At 38.7% G+C, this 18,785-nt stretch overlaps 1 protein-coding gene across 19 annotated transcripts in view; it reads right to left on the bottom strand.

Annotated features, from left to right (window-relative positions):
• The window catches only part of ATP2B2 (ATPase plasma membrane Ca2+ transporting 2), a 414,437-nt gene that overhangs the window by 326,284 nt on the left and 69,368 nt on the right, over positions 1-18,785 (bottom strand). The window lies entirely within an intron of this gene.

Here is an 18,785-nt window from a genome sequence, read left to right as displayed (position 1 = left end):
CAACCAGTTTCCCACCTTAGGTCTTTCAAATTACAAGGGAAGCTAAAGTACTTCTGCATACCTTCAGATAATTCAGGAAGTGCTAGAGACCAGAGAGAATCATTTACTGAAGAGTTTGAGCAGCTAACATTTTTCTAAGTATGCTATCAACTAAACTTTCTTCCAGAAATCTTAATGATAAGCAGCACCTAGTTCCATTTGTCTGGCTTCACAAACATAGTGACAAAACAAGCTCTAGAGATAAAGCTTTTGCTAGCATATAAAAGTGCATTTTTCCTGCAAGGTCTCAACACTGACATAAATGGAAATCAAAGGCTTTTGCTAGAGAATTCTGCTGCACAGTGTACCAAAGCAAACTTGCAGGACCTCATTCTAATCTCACAGTGTAAATACATCTTCATTAATATTCAACAGGATTGAGAATGAAAAAGGAGAACCCAGTATTTAATTTCCACAATAAGTACTGATACATATGTACTTTTAAATATGTTTAACTTATGAAGATGACCCAAAATTCTAACTTCATTATAATCATTGGCTTAGTACCATAGCTGAGTTTATTTCAATGTAGTTTATTTCCAGTGTAAATGGAGGAGCCTTGTGGAGAGGGGATTGGAGCCACTCGTCTCGATAACCACCTCCAGCCCTGTGCATGAGACTTGGTGCTGTAGAGCAACACTCCATAGGTATAGCTTGTTGGGCAAGCTGTACAACAGCTTGTACAACTAGCTGTAGTGCTGATTTCACCTCCCCTTTTTCATTGTATAACTAATATTCCCTACTTGGTTTGTTTAGTTTAAGAACATGACGTTTTTGTTTTGTTTTTTAACTACACTGAAAATGCAAAAAGACTGGACTCAAGTATCATGCTGTTGGCATTTCTTGACATAACTACAGCTCCAGTAAGATTGCAGACACATCCTGTTGCTGTGCTGACAAACTCTGTGCTACCATAAAGCAATACTCAATGGGAGGAAGGAGTTTTCTTCCCTTCCTACTCTTTCCCTAGCGTTAAAGACCAAAATGAAATTTCTGAAAATTACCTTTCTGTTACTCCAGTACCATCTCTCTTGAACTTCATGGCACTATTATTGCCAAAACCTTTTCTCTTCCAAGCTTTACAGAAGATTCATTTCTGTGGGCAACATACATCTAACTAAAGCAACTATCACAAAGCTGTATAGTAGCAGTGACGTTTGATCAGCTACAATCAGCCAAAATGATTTAACAGCAGGAAAAAAATACTCGTTGGCTGAAGATACACTGTGCTGAACATTGCAACAGCCTTAGAGGGTTTTCTGCATAGTTAGGGGTGGTCTCTGTGGAAGAATACCTTCTCATTTGTGAATATAATGCAGTAACCTATTTCATTTTTTTCCAGTGTGCCTCCCACTGAGAAACCAAGTAAAGTGCTATACACACACACCTCTCAGTTTACACAGAAACTATAGGGAAAAAAAAAAAACAATACATACACCTTCTAGTAAGTTTGAATTCTTGTTGATTATACATGTCACAGGAGTACCTTGGATGCCATGTTACACAATTGCTAGGAAAATGAAATGGAAATGCTATGGCATTACTAGTACAGAACAACCAAACCCCACTATTTGAGGAAAAATATTAAGCACAGTTCTAGGCTAGATACAAATTGAAATGTTTTGAGGAAATAATTTGCTGAAGTAACAGCAGGAGTGAACAAGCACACTGCAATGTTTTAGGAGTGGTGGTGTTTGGTTTTTTTGTGGGTTTCACTCTGTGGTTGAGATTTGCTTATGTATCAATTACACCTCCCTATCAGATTCCAGTCGGAGACAGATCTCATTTGTAAGGAAACCATTTGCATTAAACTACTTTTATTCTATTCTAATAGTGGTAGGGCAGGCTTACTAAAATTAAATATTTGTTACCTGCTCCCCCCACCCCGTTACCTATTTTCTGTATATTTACAAAGCATCAAGGAATCAGTAACCAAAATTGCTCTACTACCTACCTGCAAGGAAGCAGATTGACTTCACTAACACAGAGAAAGCCAAGCAAACCTCTGACACTGCTGAAATAATAGTGTTAGTTACTTTTTTAATTGGTCTTTCATTTGCTGTTAGCATTGAATTTATCTGACCCAGAAATAAAAGGGAACAGGCACTGCTAACAATACTTTATCCTATTAGTGTGATTTTAATCATTTGCCTGTTTAGACCTACCTGACAGCACCCATCAACTTACCTGGCTAGACTTCATCTGAGTAGCCTTACTAAAGATGATGCTTCAAAAAGGAAGCCACATGTCTCAAGAGGATGATGGTGCATTAAACGTTTCCTATCTAGGTAACTAGTTGAAACACATCCTAAATAAATAATACAATTCCCACCAGGACACTCGTTGAACTATGTGAAGCAAATCAGTCTGAGCTCAGTCCCTGGAAAAGTAACGTGCAATTTGGCTCTAATTTACACTTCTGCAGTTAGCTACAAGAAGATATGTCACATGGACTACAAAAACAGTCTGCCTGCTCTCGGGGAAACCTGCCCCACGCTTCAGACCGAGTTAAGGTGTTTGGGTCCAAGTTATGAAGAAATGTCTGTAGCCACTGACAAGAAGAGACAATGCAGAGACTGAAAACACAAAAATGTCACATACAAAAATGTATCACTGGTGTTTCAGAAAGAAACTGCTACAGGGCAAAAGATGCTGTGTTTCTCTATTATAACTATTCTGATGCCATTTCTTACCTTTAAAATAATTGGATCCACATGGGTTCACAACAGCTTACCTTGGCTATTCACAGGGACTATCATGACAAAGCCTGGGAGAAAGAATGTCAGGCAATAAATGGCCGTAGCAGAAATTTTCTGAGCAGAAGGGTCACAGGGAGGGACCAGGGGGAAAATGAACTTGCCGTCTTTCAGTTTCAGTATTTTTCCTGATACCTGGGAAAAGCAGCTGCCTTCCTCTCTGGCATGAATTTCTAGTTTATTACATCCTCTGTGCAAAACAAAACTTGCATCTCCTGACTTCCCCAAGCCCATGAAGCCTTAGGTTTACGTGAGCTCATGGCTTCTTTTCTGCAAAGAAGATTCCTAGTGCTCCCCAAAGCTACGTAGCTATTTAAATAATTGACTTAAAAAGTAGAATGAAACAGCATAGCAATGTGAGGTAAATCTCCCAGTAATCAAAATCTCGGCTGCTGAACTGCTGTCAACGTACAGTGATAACCATCTCAGCCGCTCACAGACACCAAGCAATTAGCCTGTCTGAAAAGATCTCAGTTCGAATTTGGCCATGGCGACTCATGTATTGAACAGCAAATGTGAGATACGTCCTCCTCATATCACTAACATTTTAGTTTCAATGGGGCAAGTTGGCTTGAATGGGCATACACTTCACTGGATAAAAAACTGTCAGGGTGGCTGGGCCCAGACTCCGTTGTGGTGAGTGGAGTAACATCCAGCTGGGGGCTGGTACGAGTGGTGTCCCCCTAGGCTCACTACTGGGGCCAGTTCTCTTCAATATTTTTACCAATGACCTGAAGTCTTACGAGGAGTGGCTGAGCAACCTGGGCTTATATAGCCTAGAGTAAAGGAGGCTCGGGGGAGATCTCAGTGCTCTCCCCAGCTACCTCAAAGGAGGTTATAGGAAGGCTGGGGGTCGGTTTCTTCTCCCAAGCACCAAGTGATAAGAGAGGAGGAAATGTCCTCAAGTTGCGCTGGGGAGGTTTAGACTGGATATCAGGAGAAATTTCTTCACTGAAAGGGGTGTGAAGCATTGGAGCAGGCTGCCCAGGAAAGTGGTTGAGTCATCATCCCTAGTGGTATTCAAAAGACGTGTAGATGTGGTGCTCAGGGACATGGTTTTGTGGTAGACTTGGCAGTGGCAGGTTAACAGTGGGATCTGATGATCTGAGAGGTCTTTTCCAACCTCAATGATTTTGTGAATCAAAGTCAAAGAGTTACACTGTAGTTTGGTTTTGTTCCTTCTTCCTAACGAGCTCCTACCTGTTTTGGAAATGACTGCAGAAGCAAGAACTGGGACTGGTGCTCCAGCTCGCAGAGGAGATGGACCTGGAAGCTACTGCACAACCTGGAAATTTCCTCAGCGGGGCAAACCCATTGGTTGTCTCTAATCTGCGTACACAGTACCTCTTGGCACAAGGAATTGTTTAGCAATGCACAGAAAAAGCGGTATAGGACAACACCAAAAGTACTGTGGAAACAAATTTTGACTTTTAACTTTCATCTATAAAGGAGTGACAGAAGTTGGATTCAGGAGAACAGAGCTGCACCCAACCTCCACTGCTTCAATAACAAATGCCTGTTTGGGCTTCTGCCAAAGGTATTTTGCTATAAAAAGAGCTGGCTTTGCCTCTTTTGTTGTTTTTTTGTGTGTGTGGTTTTTTTTTCCTCCCCCTATACGCTATGCAGGAGTCTACATGCTATGCAAACAGTAAAGCCAGTAAGTTAAGCAATTCTAAAGAAAAAGGGAGGCTTTTTTATACCACGAAAAACACACCAACAGTATTCCAAACTTCCACATAGTCTCAAGGTTCCTTGAGATTTACTTAAAACAATGGGGCATGAGGGCTGAGGTTGACTTTACAAATCACATATACCCTGAAGGATTATTAAACCCTAAAGAGCTTGCTGAAAAAAAGCCATTTTCCTAAATAAACACAACAGTTCCAGTGATGTAAAATATCAGATTATGAAGACAGCATAGTAAAATTCAAAGGAAAAATCTCTTTATGTTCCCACTTACTATCTAATTATTGCTTTTCTTATAAGACATTTGGAAACTACACAGATCTGTGAAAATACAGATCTACCTCCCAAGTATAGAGACACTATGCCGTAGGGGAAAAGGCAGTCAAGAGAGTTACTTCTTCTAGGAATCTTCCATACATTGTCTATTTGACAAGCTTTTTGAGCTCTTCAGATTTACCTTCTTTAGGTTTTTTGCTCATTTAAAAACTCTACATAACATATGTAGTATAGATGTGTAACAGTTTAATCTTACAGAAGAAAAATGGAAACTGAAATTGCTAGATGAACAAAATATATCCATATTCTCTTTCCTTCACAATTCATAGGTCTGATATTTGAGCGTTTCTATAATCATTTTGGAGAAACTGGTAAACTATAATTAGCCAAAATAAAATAAAAAACACTCTAGTAAACCATTGAAAGAGAACAGTCACAAACACAATTGTATCCTCAGAAACATATAATATGTAGAAAAGTAACAGACTGACAATACAATATAGTAAAAAAAAAAAAAAAAAAAGGCAACAGTGATAGATTAAATATTAAACTCTGAGCCCTACATGCCTCAGGATGCTTGCCATTTTCTATTAAAATCAATAAGTACACTCAGATCTCACTACTCCTGGACTCTGCAGTGAGGCATATGCGTTTTGTTTCTATACTGCTGTGTGTTTCTGTACGTGTTTCTGTACACAAAAGCTTGAATGTAACAAGATTACATAATATTGTTCATGTAATTGAAGCTACGTACTATGTAAGATAAAGTACTATTTTCTTCACAGCCTAAAAAAATCTTTTAATGCACGAAGTACTGAAATGTTTAGAAACTTAAAGATGTTCATATAGCCATGTAAGTTTTATGAAAGCTTATCATTTTTGTCACCTGTTTGCATTAGTCAAAGCAGGCCGCTTTCACCCTTGTGTGTCTTGTGAATAAAAAAAAAAGTTCAAATGAAAACCATTAAATAAGCAGTTTCCAGCTGGGACTATTCCAGTGGCAACATCAAATACTCAGAGCAGCAAAGCTTACTTTGCTACACTGAGCCTGATGCAAGATAATGTTAAATAATAAGATAATGTTAAAAGAGCAGAAGGTGCAGAGTGCCCTTCTCAGGTGTATAACTGTATAGCACCTGTGGAATCCTTATCTCATTTATTACAGAATTTGTGGAAGTAGGAACCGAGAATTTTATCCAGCAAGAAATTCTGAAAAATAGAAAAGAGACATTGCAAAGCTTCCCACAGAAGAAAAAGTACTTTGAAAAATATGACAACTATGGCATGATTTCTAAGTCAGCAGCGGCTCTCGGTGCTTCTGGACACACCTGCCTTTCTGCAAGCACTGAGCATGCCAGGGAGAATGCAGAGCAGCCAAGAGCCCAGACTTTGTGAGGTCTTATTGGGAAGCAGGTAGCCCTGGCCCCGTTCTAAATCCTAAAACTGAAGGACCACAGGCCTCCCTGGTCTGTGGATCACAGCAATCGTAGCAGAAGCTCTGTCTAAAAGTGCCAAGCCAAAGCTGAGCTAGCAGGAAACAAGCGGTTTCCAATGGTCTGCCTCATTAGAGCTTCAAAAGGACACATTTACACCAACACTTTGGGTTACGATGAATTTGAGCTTTTCAGCCAAAAATGGTTTTGTCACAAGTCTCCACCATCCCTTCCACCAAACCATGAAAAGAATGAATTTATTATGCCATTTGGGCTGGCCGGGTTCTTTCTCTGCAGCTATTGCAGAATTCTTGCATGACTCAGAGCCAACAAAATTTTTCACCCAGGCTCACTGATCATGTGCTCTACTGTCTGTATCCAACCCCCACAGCTATGGCTGCAAGTTAATGGGTGCTGGAGCCCAGAACAGATGAAGTACAGTTGGTACAGAAGTTTTAAAAGGACTGACACTATTGCACGTTAATGCTCTTAATGAGGTGACACTATTCAGTATCGAGTCACAAAAACATTAGAATCTTTTTTAGCTACCTCCTGATGATGAGATTAAAAGAGATGTACTATCACTGACCTACTGACATCTCAGCCCAGCAGCACACCAATTCTCCCTTCATGTTGCACAGCGCCCACCCCACACAGCCACTTCAAAGTGCACTAGCTTTAACGCAAAAATTTCCTGCTCGGATTTCCCCACCCCAGATTCTGCTAGAGAAAGTGTTATTACAATGAAATGGCTTCTAATAATTATCCCTTGCTGCTGCGAGAAAAACTAATTTCAGAAACAAAGTCATTGCCTTCATTAATACTATTTATGACATTTCTGCAATAGCAATCAACTCGTGTCACCATCAAGTTGTCACTAGTGACCGACTGCTAAGGAGACTTGCAGCTGTGGAAACAGCTCAGAAACTGATTCACTCCCCAAAGACTGATCATTTGATAAGCTTACGGTAGCGTGGTGTTGCCACATTGCATTTTACATAAAGCAAGCTTCGTGGAATGGCTGCTAAGCACAGAAAAAAGGTGTTCTCACTGCTCCAACCCATCTCCCAACACGGAGCATAGAGAAAAGATAAGAATGAAAAATTATTTGAAGAAAAACATAACCCAGTTTATCCTGGACTATTTTCTATCACTAGTGAGAGGATGTCAAAGGGAAAATAAACCATTAGGACACACAAGTATTTTGGTGGAATGAGAATTTTGAAAGGTTAGCCTGATTCTGGCTAGCAGGCAGTTAATGTCAGTGTAATTGCTAACCTCAACTGGAAATGACTGTTGATATAAAAAAACGTGTAACAGATCCGCAAATAAATATGTTTAACCTCGCTGTAGGGACTAAATGGGTCTCCCGCTCAAGCAAATATAGTTTATTAAAGCACGATTTACACTAACCTTTACAGTTTAATCTTATAGGTAATACCGATACCCCAATAATACAACTTGCATGGATAACAAAACCCAGAAACACCACAGAACTTAGTTATCTGTACTAACAGAGACGAAAACTGCTGTTTGCTGTCCCTGAAACTCTGTAGGGTAATTTGTTAGTGTATTATAATAAGTAAAGGTTCCAGTAATGGTTCATTTCAGGACCATCTTCCCCTACAGAAAATCGGACTTTTATACAGATTTCCTGATATTTGGCATAAATTTCCTCTAATTCATATACAATTATGACGACGGAACAACAGAGAATGAACTTACATACAACAGCAATAACTTGCAACACATCAACACCATGCCTCTAGGATCCAAACCGGCCCGGGGATACTGAAATCAAGATGTGATTCCTCCCCGCACACAGCCTAGCATGTTTTGATGTAAATGCAGCTCTTGTCACGCAGCTAGGACTTGAAGACCACAACAAGCAGTTGTGGCTTGCGCTAAGGAGTTTACTATCTGCTGCAAACCCCATTTTAGAGTCTATTTACAACCCAGAAGCTCCCCCCTGAAACAGTCACAGCAATTTTGCAACAAAGTGGATCTTATCCTAAAAAATCTCAACTTTTCCATATCCCCAAACGAAGGTGGTCCTTCAGACCAAGAAAACTGTTATTAAAACAGAACCTTCTAGCAGAAAAGTATATTTAAGGAAACTGAGAAAGCAATCGGTCATGGGCAGAAACACACATTTCCCACAACAAAACATTCTTTAGAGATTGGTTGGCCATTCAGTCAACAGCTGCAAACAGTGAAGATGTGATTGTTTAATTCCACACTGCAGGATCTGGGGGGAAACTCTCAGTACTACAATGAACCAGCTCTTGACATGGATTCTGCTGTGTATCTAAGAGCTCATTCCCCACCAAACTGGGCTCCCTGCATTCTTCCTCCCTCACCCCTGCTTTCTCAAAAACTACCAGTGCCCAGTAATGGCAGAAGGAAGAAGCAATGAAGGGTGGTGGTACTCAAACAATCGCAATGTTTTTCCATGCAATGAGTCACAACAGAACTATTTCAACTTTTAGTGATTTAATAAAATTTCAAAAATTGTTCCGAACTCATCTAAAAAGTCACTTAAGGTTCGTTTTTGTCAGACATTCTTTTTCTATTCACTTCATGCCAGTTGTAAAAGTGGAGATTCTCACACTCAGAATTTTGAGCAATAGAATAACTGCTTTTTTATTATTATTATTTTAATGTGATGGAAAAAAAATATCTTCTGGGTTAAGACATTAGATTAGAAACAGAACAGCTGCCTTCATGGTCATATAATGTGTAGTATGTATTGTTACATATATCCTCAATGCTGCCCTCGTCCTGGCCAGCAACCCCCAGTCACCATGCAGTGACAGTCTATCCTGCTCCACAAGACCTACCATAGATCACGAGCAATTTCTCGAGTTACTGCATGACTCATTTTCTCGTTATAGACAGGAGCAATTCCTCTACTTCTCTGAGCTATTGAGACAACGTGTCATAATATTATGGTAGTACTATCATAAACAGTAGTGGAAGTACCATCAAATACAACAAAGTGATAACACTCAGTTACACTCTAATATCTCCCCAAAGCATTCATCTCTCGTTAGAGAATTCCCTAAGGACTGGGATTAGTTTCAGCTCTCTGCAGAGCCCTACTGCATGAAGTCGTATCTGAACTACTGAAATACCCAGTCCACCTCAGGGGAAGGGAATCAACTGGAGGTATAGCCATGTCCCTGCATGGGACAGGCCTAACTTAAATGAAGTCTAGGTCTTCTAGTAAGTCAGAGTCCAGCCACATTACCCTTGCTTTAAAAACAAAAATTAGGCCCTCGTAAAATGCATTCTATCCATTTCACGTTGACAGAAGTCATTACATTCGAGTGCCTCCTGCCAGCAGGACTGCCTTGAAGCCATTACTCTACTCTTAGGAGGGGTATTAAAACCAAACCCTCTTCTTCTCTACAGAGCCACTGAATGATTTACCACTATTTTGGAATCTTTTTAAAATTTTGAAAGGCATTGGTTTTAAAGCGGTCTTTTGCTTAAACGAAGCAGTCATCAGAACAAGTTAAAACAGGCTTATCTGCACGCCAATTTTATGTATGTGCACTGTTGGCATGAACTGCCCCAAATACTTCTACAATTTAATGGTGCTGCAAAAAGTCATGTTACTTCAAACATTTTGCACATTTCAGATTGATTCCTAAGATAATTCTAAAGAAGAGTTTCATATTATGTAATGGTCTTTTTCCTAGACATTTTAAGCTTTTATCTACAAAACAGGTAAAGAAAAGAGTTCATCTCACGTTGCCTTTTTAATGCCCTTGGCTTTACAAACTTATGCTGAAAGTACAGTGAGGAATAAAGCTTATTGAACGTGTAGCCTCCCCTTGCTCAGGAATGTACAGGATTAGAACAAGCAACACTAAATCACGCTGGCCAATACGTTTCCAGGGGATACAACTCTGAACAAACTTGAGTCAACCTTCAGTGGTTCTGGTGTAAGATAAGGTATTCCAAAGACAAAGGAAAAGCTTTAAAAATGCTTGGATTTGTCACCTCTAAAAATGGCAACTCAGCATTCATTAGTGACCTTCATAAAAAGTGTCTTATAAATCCTTTTTATCACCTTCATGCCATAAACACTTTGCATCCCACACCTAAGGTGCATCTGTCAAAGAAGAAATATAAAAAGTTCTATGAAGTGCAGTGTTGTAAGTAATTCCCTGAGTATCTTGAAAAGCTTCAGAACAGTGAGTAACCACCCTTATTTTATTGATCGGAAACCCAACGTATAATCTCTGAATTTGAGTATTTTATGGTCACTGACTGTATAAGAGAATTATAAACAATTAGAAACCCCAAAATCTATTAAACTGACTAGTATTGGTTTAGCTTGAGAAAGGCAGCAGTACACTACATGCAAAGCAAAATTTGCAGGGAGGGGAAATCTCTATTATCAGAAAAACGTATATACTTTGAAATATAGAAAAGCATCAGGGCACAAGTGTTTTTCTTTTTAGCCATGCAATTATAACAGCTGTGCTTTTTTTCTTGAAAGGAAAAGCAAGCAAAACTTTTCCAACTAAATCAAAGGAAGGTTTGTAATACATTGTAAATTAGTGTTTAACCTCCTTGATAGAAGAGGAAAAAAAAGAAAAAGAGTTCTAGAAAACGAAAGTTCAGAGTTCAAATCAACTGTGTTTTGTGAATTTTAATCAGAGCATTCAGAGCACTTGTAGCTCAGCACACCCACCACAAAGGGTTAGTAAAGACTCTGAAGTGACAGAAGATCACTACACCATCCACTGTTTTTTTTTATCCAACAGTGTCATAATCAAATTATAAAGTATTTATTGGACACAATAAACAGCAGTTTCTAAAGTTGCTGCGCCCAAGAACTTGCTCAATAGAACAGGAAATAAACTGTTTTGGTTAATAGGCTAAGCTTTCATAGTTACTCTAATCTAATATCCATGGGAGAAGCATTAGCTGGCGAAACACATAAAAACAGAAGGAGGCTAAAAACAAAACCCAGCATACGCTGATTAATCTTGCAGCATGACGACATAGTGCTAAAATCAGACTACTAAGACACAAGTGTAGGCAGAAAAATAATTTGTCTTCTGCTCAGATGTTTTTTTCCTTGGGGGAGGGAGAACGGAGAAGAGGAGATGCAAGGGCCCAAATAGAAATAAAAATCTTCCCATGCCCTTTCATACAAGGTTGGAAGTATCCCACAAACAATCTTCAAAATAAGTAGGATCTGCTAGTATGAGCTAAATTTAGTTGCATATGTTTTCCACAACATATGCAAGTACAACTTCCCCTCCACTTCCTGAGGCCATACGCTTCACTAACTTATCTTGCACTCAATCTATATTCTCTGTAAAAATTCTGAGGAATATTCTATGATATGGAGACAGAATCCATTTGTGATCAAAAGTTTTCTAAAAACAAGAAAGTAAACTCATTCCTTTCTACTAATTTCTTTCTCCAAAACTTGCCTGTTGTGTTGAAACTCAGTAACTATCAGACAGAATATGCCTGTTCTTTTAGCTGTGGCTGAGAAAAAAGCACAAGTGCACACAAAATATCTTCAGAGAATAAATTCTGCTGCAATTCAGAACTGAATTATTTGTGGGATAACAAATTCTCTATCACAGTACAGAGGGATTTAGTATTTACTACTTGCATTTATTTTCTTTCTTCCAAGAACACTAAGTAGTTTCCCCTTAATTAATCATTTCCACCGCACATCCTCTTTTCATGATATTGTCTTAATCTTTTTTTTTTTTAAAAAACATTAAACCTAAATTCTATCTGAGAAATATTTCAACTGCATTAACTAACATTACTCATTACTAGAATAAAGTGAACGCCACCTCCTTCCTTCTTTGGCTTTTACACATCCTTACCTCTATGAAAGATGTGATGCCCTATACTCCTGTGTTACTGAATTCAAGCAAGAGTTTCACCTTCTAGAAACACTTCATTGCTGTTTCTTACAGCTACAACTGTCCCACTACTTTGGTGCAGCAAAATATTACCTTCTAGGGGAAATGCTGACACAACTACATGCAGTGAAGTACAAGTCCTCCCTCCACCCAATAAAAGAAAAAGCCTCTTGAATTGACAATACAGTTAAACTTTGCTAAGACACCAACTCATAATGACAAGTAACTAATCAATTTAAAGCAAAAGTAACTTTAAGAACTTCTCAAAACACATAAGAAATAATTTCGTATTAAAGAAACATTCCCAGCACACAGTTTTTTTTTTGTTGTTTTTTTTTGTTGTTTGGTTGGTTGTTTTTTTTTGTCTTTGTCAAATCATGGTTTTATGAGATAATAGAGAAAAGAAGAAACAAAACAAAACAAGAACAACAACAAAATGAATTAGCAGCTATTTCTTACGCTTCCAAGTCCTGCTGGCTAGATTTGAAGAATTCTATAGGAAACAGAAAGTAGAACGTATATTTGATGAAAATTAATTTTAAGCAATTTTCTGGTTTCCAGATTCAATAGGATTTCTCAGCCCATCAAGCAAAGCCAATACAATCCCATATTTCATCCATAAACCTGGTTTTCCTTTCCCTCATCCCCATTCTCTTTCAAACATTCCCTAGAAATGAAAATACTTCAGTAATAACTTCTGAACAGGGGCACTTCAAAAATTTCACACAGTCAGGTCACTTTCTTCTTGCTTCACCTAACTGCTTTGTGTAGTTACAGAATTATTTCAGTTGGACCAGACCATCTCTAACTTCTTCCTCAACCCTGGTTCAAAACATACTGAGTCTGGAATTACCAGGACAAGTAATTGTAACAAGCAAAACATACCACAGGAGGCTGGGGAGAACAGATAACATAGAAGCAGCACTGAGGCTTTCTGCTTCATCTATCACTCATAAAGGACAATTGAAGCAGAACAAAATAACAATGTCTTACTACCAGTCTTCTACCTGAACTCTATGAGACGGCAGTATGCAGTCTTATTCTCAAGTTTTACAATTTACGGCAAACAACCACAATCAAATATGGTTGCTGAGCCTTAGAGATGCAAGCCCACGTAAGTTAACTGAAGTTTTAGGCAGGTCCATTAAACAGCAGGCCCCATTCCTAGTAGTAAAGCTAATTAAAAACTGGACCTGAGCCAAGAGGATCCTCAAACAGAAAGCATAGTTACAAAAACACATTTCCACAAAAAACACTCATAACTCAGCAAGCAGGGTTACTAAATTTTTGTCCTTTTTGCTCTAGTAAGGAAAACAACTCCAAGGAGAAAATTGCAGTGAAACAACAACAACAACAACTTAAGTCTTGAGGAGATGTCAACCTTACTTCAGACTAAGTTGCAGGCTTTTTTTCTTTAATTCAGGTAATTGCAACATCTTTATTTTGAATGTATTCATGAAGTGCACTCTCTCCTAAACCTATTGTGTGTAATGTGGAAGTTGAGATTAATTAACAAATACATTGCAAGGTCACTAAGAAAGAACAATTAGAATAGCCCTATTATAAAATTTACTTTCACTTTTGTTTCATTTGTAGATAGAACTTTATTCACATTTAAGAAGCTTCCTTTATTGTAACATTTTTGGGTCCCTGTGGTTCAAAAAATATTTTCAGGTCTCATGGTGACCAGAATAGTGGAATTATGAGCAATTTTTTGAGGGTAATAATGGATTCTTCACAAAAGTGATTTTTGGAACAGTGTTGTGAAAAAGAGGAGCTACTCAAAAAAAATGTATTTTGCTGTGAACAAGTAATATATTTACACGTGTGCGCATGCATGTACATACACACAAAATGTGTTTATAACACATGTGCAGATGCACCCACACATGCATACACCACTAGCCAAAATTTTACAAAAGCATACAAATGAACAGAATATCAGAATGGGTACTACACCAATCCATCTGGTCCTAAGTGGAAAATCATCGCCATGTTATTTGAAGGAAGATCACCTGAGGATGCTCACAGAGCTGTGGTTAAGCAAAGCTAGAGAGGATGCCCTGCTGCTGGGTGACAGGTGATGGAAGTAGCTGAGTAAAGAAGCTGAACTGCAGGATCCTTGTAGTGTGCAACTGCCAGTAAGTCACAAAATAATTTGACAGATATATATCTGTTTGGGGAAAATAAAAGAGTAGCGGGTACCTAGGTGTTTCTTTTAATTCTGCCGTTTAATAAGCTACTTCTGTCTTGCAGCATGAAAGCTGATAAATGAAAGTTTAAATTTATGATTTGTATCCACCTCACTGCTGAAAGCACACAAAGAGGAAACTATACCATAAGGATTCAAAAACCACAAACAACTTAATGAATTGAATTATGTCTAGAAGAAATAAGTTTGCTACAGGATTATACTAAAAGGAAGCGCAGAAACTTACTGAATAAATTATTCATAAGAATAACAGAAGCCAAATTTCAGATGTTTGAGGATTGTTGCTTCAGAATTCTACAGGAAAAGAAGAATCCACAAACAGAAATATAGAATATTTATATTTGTAATTATTTCAAAGAAAAAGTAGTGCATTTTATTTCTAGAGGCTGAACTTGTAACTCTCCCCATTGAACCATCTAAAAAAATTAACTAGCTGAAATTCAGTCCTCCACATTTCAAGCATTTGTCTTCTCATGCCTCAATTTTCTGCAAAAGTTAAGGTCAAGCAAACAACCTGAGAAACCATTGTCTGCCAGGATTTGCTACAAGAGCCTTTTGTAAACTACTTCAGGTATTACAAAAGTGTCAGGAGCAAAAGGCCAGTAGACAGTTCTCACATTGCTGTGTCAGTTCTTGAAAATTGTCAGGAATGCAAAGATAGCGACAGAACTATAATAAATCTCAGATTAAGTACCTGTCAACTTTAAGGGTACATTTCCAAAGAATTACTATATTTTCTTCAGATTTGTAATAAGAATTGGCTATTTACTAACATTTTACTAATCACTGCCTTCATCAACCACTCTAAACTGAAATCCTTAAGAATAACTCAAAATATTGGTGACGTTATCTTTCTGGTTCTTCCTTTGCTACTTCTCCTTTCTGAGCTCCTTTGCTTTAGATTAACACAAGAACAGGATTAAGTTTAATTTAACAAGATATCCAGAAACAGATTTTTATCTTTATCCTAGCATAACATACAAAGGCAAAAGGCCAACTCACAATCACAAGATATTTAAATGCGAAAGTACTAAACATAAGGGTAACTTGAAATAGATAATTTACTTTGTGTCATTAGGCCATCTAATTCATTGTTTCACATTATCAGTATATTGCAGTAAACAGTGATTTAAGCAGCTGCTTAAACACAGATCATACAAATATATGAGCATAGGCTAATGGAAAGAATGGCATATTTATTTAGATTAAACATTCCTGAATAAATTAAGTAAAAAATGCTCAGATCAGAAGTGGAGCTGCTTTCTGAAATCAGCAACTGAAAAAACCCTCACTCTACTAGTTTGCATGAGGAAGAGCACCAAATGAAATCTGTTGAGTACAACAAAGATTTTCAAGTTGTTAGAAGCTGTTAGCAGACCTCATTTGAAAAGAATGGACTTACATTAAAAATAAATCCTCAGCTTACTTTTCCTCAAAAAACTGTATAAGTACTTTTCATTACTCAGACTAATTTTCATAACTGAAATGCAATGCAGTTTCCTTTGATGCTGTGTAATTTTTTTTGAATTCTGTTAAGTGGTACATAATTATCCTCTTTCCCTTCCCCCCACAGCCACCATAAATTGTTCATCTTTTGACAACTTCAAACAATTAGGCTCCAGAAATATGTAGTTATGCGGCATATAGTTTAAAAGTTATATGGAGACGTTGAGCTTTTAGATGACAGAAGGGGTCAGAATGTTATTTAATGCTTCAGTCCCAAGCTCTGAAGATCTGATCTTTTCACCTTTGGTCAGTCTAATATCTGGAAACAACCCATTTAAGTTTAAGACTGTTATCAGTACTCACTCTTCTGACCTTTCAATGCATGTGAAGGAACTACAGTTCTCTACTCAGCATTATGAACCTACTCAAAAATCTTCAAGCGGATATGCTGTCTCATTATGTTAGCTCATTTTGAGTTCCAAGAATAAAGCATTAGGAGTAATATGGGATGCAGCAGCATTTCAAAAAGCTACTCCAGATGAATGCACATAAGTCTATGGGGCCCAACGGAATTCATCCCTAGGTACTCAAAGAGCTGGCCGGTGCCATCACAAGACCTCTCTCAATTACTTTTCAACAGTCTTAGGAATCTGGAGAGGTCCCAGCTGACTGGAAGTTGGCAAATGTTGTCCCAGTCTTCAAGAAGGGTGAGAAAGACGACCCTGGTAATAACAGGCCTATCAGTCTTACTTCAGTGCCTGGTAAAATGACAGAGAAGATAGAGCTTGTCCAAAGGAGGGTTACAAAGATGGTGAAGGCTCTAGGGACAAGATGTATAAGGAGTGGCTGGGGGCCCTTGGTTTGTTAAGGCCAGAGCAGAGAGGCGGAGGGGAGGCCTCATGGCGGCCTGCGGGTCCCTCACGGGGAGGGAGGGGCAGGCGGAGGGGCAGGCGCTGAGCTCTGCTCTCTGGGGACACCAACAGGACCCGAGGGAATGGCATGGAGCTGGGACAGGGGAGGGTCAGGCTGGGTGACAGGGAAAGGTTCTGCACCCAGAGGTGGTCAGGCACTGGGACAGGCTGCCCAGGGATGTGGTCGCAGCACCAAGCTGCTGGAGTTCAAGGAACATTTGGACAACGCTCTCAGACATAGGGTGGTTCTGTGTGGAGCCAGGAGTTGGACCCAATGCTGCTTGTGGGTCCCTTCCAACTCAGAATATTCTGACTTATATCCCTCTACTAAGACCACGTGAGTTTGTGGGGTACAGAAAACATGAAGTGAGATTTGCCTATACCTGAAAAAGACAACAGGCTAGAAGAAACCTCAGTGTCCTTTCCCCCAGCTTGAGCAGAATATAGCAGACTTAAAAAGCGTGCCTGATGACTCCAGCCCCAGTTACAATCTTTCACACAGCCTTGACAGGCCGCCTACTCCAGTGCTTCAATTCTTCAAGTGTTGTTCAACTCTTCCCCCACCACTACCCCACTTAAATCTTTGGAAACTTATCCAATGATGACTTTCTGTGCTATGCTTACTGGATCGCAAGGAACAACTGATCATCCTCCTCTTTTCACAACCCTTATATTTAAAGAATCATGTTGCCAGCTGATAGTTTTCATTTCCAGTTCCTTCTACTTTTTCCACAGATCACCTTTCCCAAATGCTTTATTCTTCTTCTGTGCACTGTACTCTCTGCAGTTGTCCTTTGCTTTTCTCTCTCTTCCACGTTTTCACAGGGTAGTGCCCAAAATTAGAAGCTAGCTACGTGGGCCTTCATGAGCTCCATGGGTGAGCTCAGAGCTGATGCATCTTACAAAGGGCAATTCCAAATATCCTAGGTTAAAAGTTTTACAAGAGCACTGTGCTGGTGTTTACAGTCCACTATAATCCTACATCCTATCCTAACCCTAATTCCCTCTCTGTCCACTAGCCTACTAACCAAATTACTTCTTAATTTAGGTTAATACTTTTAATTTTATTTTAGTAGTAATTCATACATTTCCTTTTTGATTTGTTTTTCAACGGTTTTGATTAATATCACCTACTTGTAATCAATTTTAAATCTGGTACTGTCCTGCAAAATACTTGCATCCCCATCCATCCTGGAAGCACTATAAGTTCAGCGTTTTTTTGTTCCAGCATCAAGCTATTTATAAAAATACTAAAAACAGTAGAATCAGGCCTAGGACATATTCTTGTAAGATCCACCCCAATTAAGCAACAAATAGCTGGTAACTCTGGATATTCTTCAAAAACTGGCTGTTCCCCCGGATAATAAGTAATCGTTTAGCAGTTGTTTCACCTAGAGCACATTTTTCTTATGAAAATGTTATATTGGATGATGTCAAATGCCTTACCAAAGCAACGTATTTGTGTTTCCCTTTTTCTGGTACTCCAGCTAGCCTTTCAAAACAGTATAGCAGCTGGGTTCTCACTAATACCTGTCAAATATTTAATTAAACCCATCATCTACAAACTTTCAAACTGATTTTTTGAAAAACCTTCTTCTGGCATCTTTGCAAATATCCAGTTAAGCCCCCTTAACTTCCTCCAAAGAAAAGCAATATTGATTCCCACACACACCCCACCCAATTCTCTGGAAAGTTTCCCTTCTAACAAATTCTCTATGTCAAGTGGCAGTAAATCATATATTACTTCAACGAATTCCTTAAATAGCAAAGAAAGCATTTTCATTGGGACTAGCCAAGTCAAATTCATTTAAATTACCTAAATATTTTCGAGCATGTTCTTTTCTTCTTCAGGTGTGCATTACTATTTTGAAATTCTATAAGGCATCTGATTACAGATAAATCTCTTCTGGATAGGCTAACACAACAAAACTTCAGCTTTCTCCAAATCATCTGTTAATTTCTCTCACTCACTAGGCAAAAGAGAGGACACCTTCTTTATAAGCCTACAGATAGAAATCACTCTGCTTTGACCAGACAGTGGTCTCAATTACCATCTCCGCTCATTTTCATGAGAGAACAGTTTTCTGAAGTTGACTAATATCTTGTAGAGAACCAAAACT

The sequence above is a fragment of the Anser cygnoides genome, chromosome 10, assembly GCF_040182565.1.
Source record: "Anser cygnoides isolate HZ-2024a breed goose chromosome 10, Taihu_goose_T2T_genome, whole genome shotgun sequence".
NCBI classification, from domain to species: Eukaryota; Metazoa; Chordata; class Aves; order Anseriformes; family Anatidae; genus Anser; species Anser cygnoides.
The sequence above is the reverse complement of the archived record's forward strand: the minus strand, read 5'-3'. Positions and strand labels throughout refer to the sequence as shown.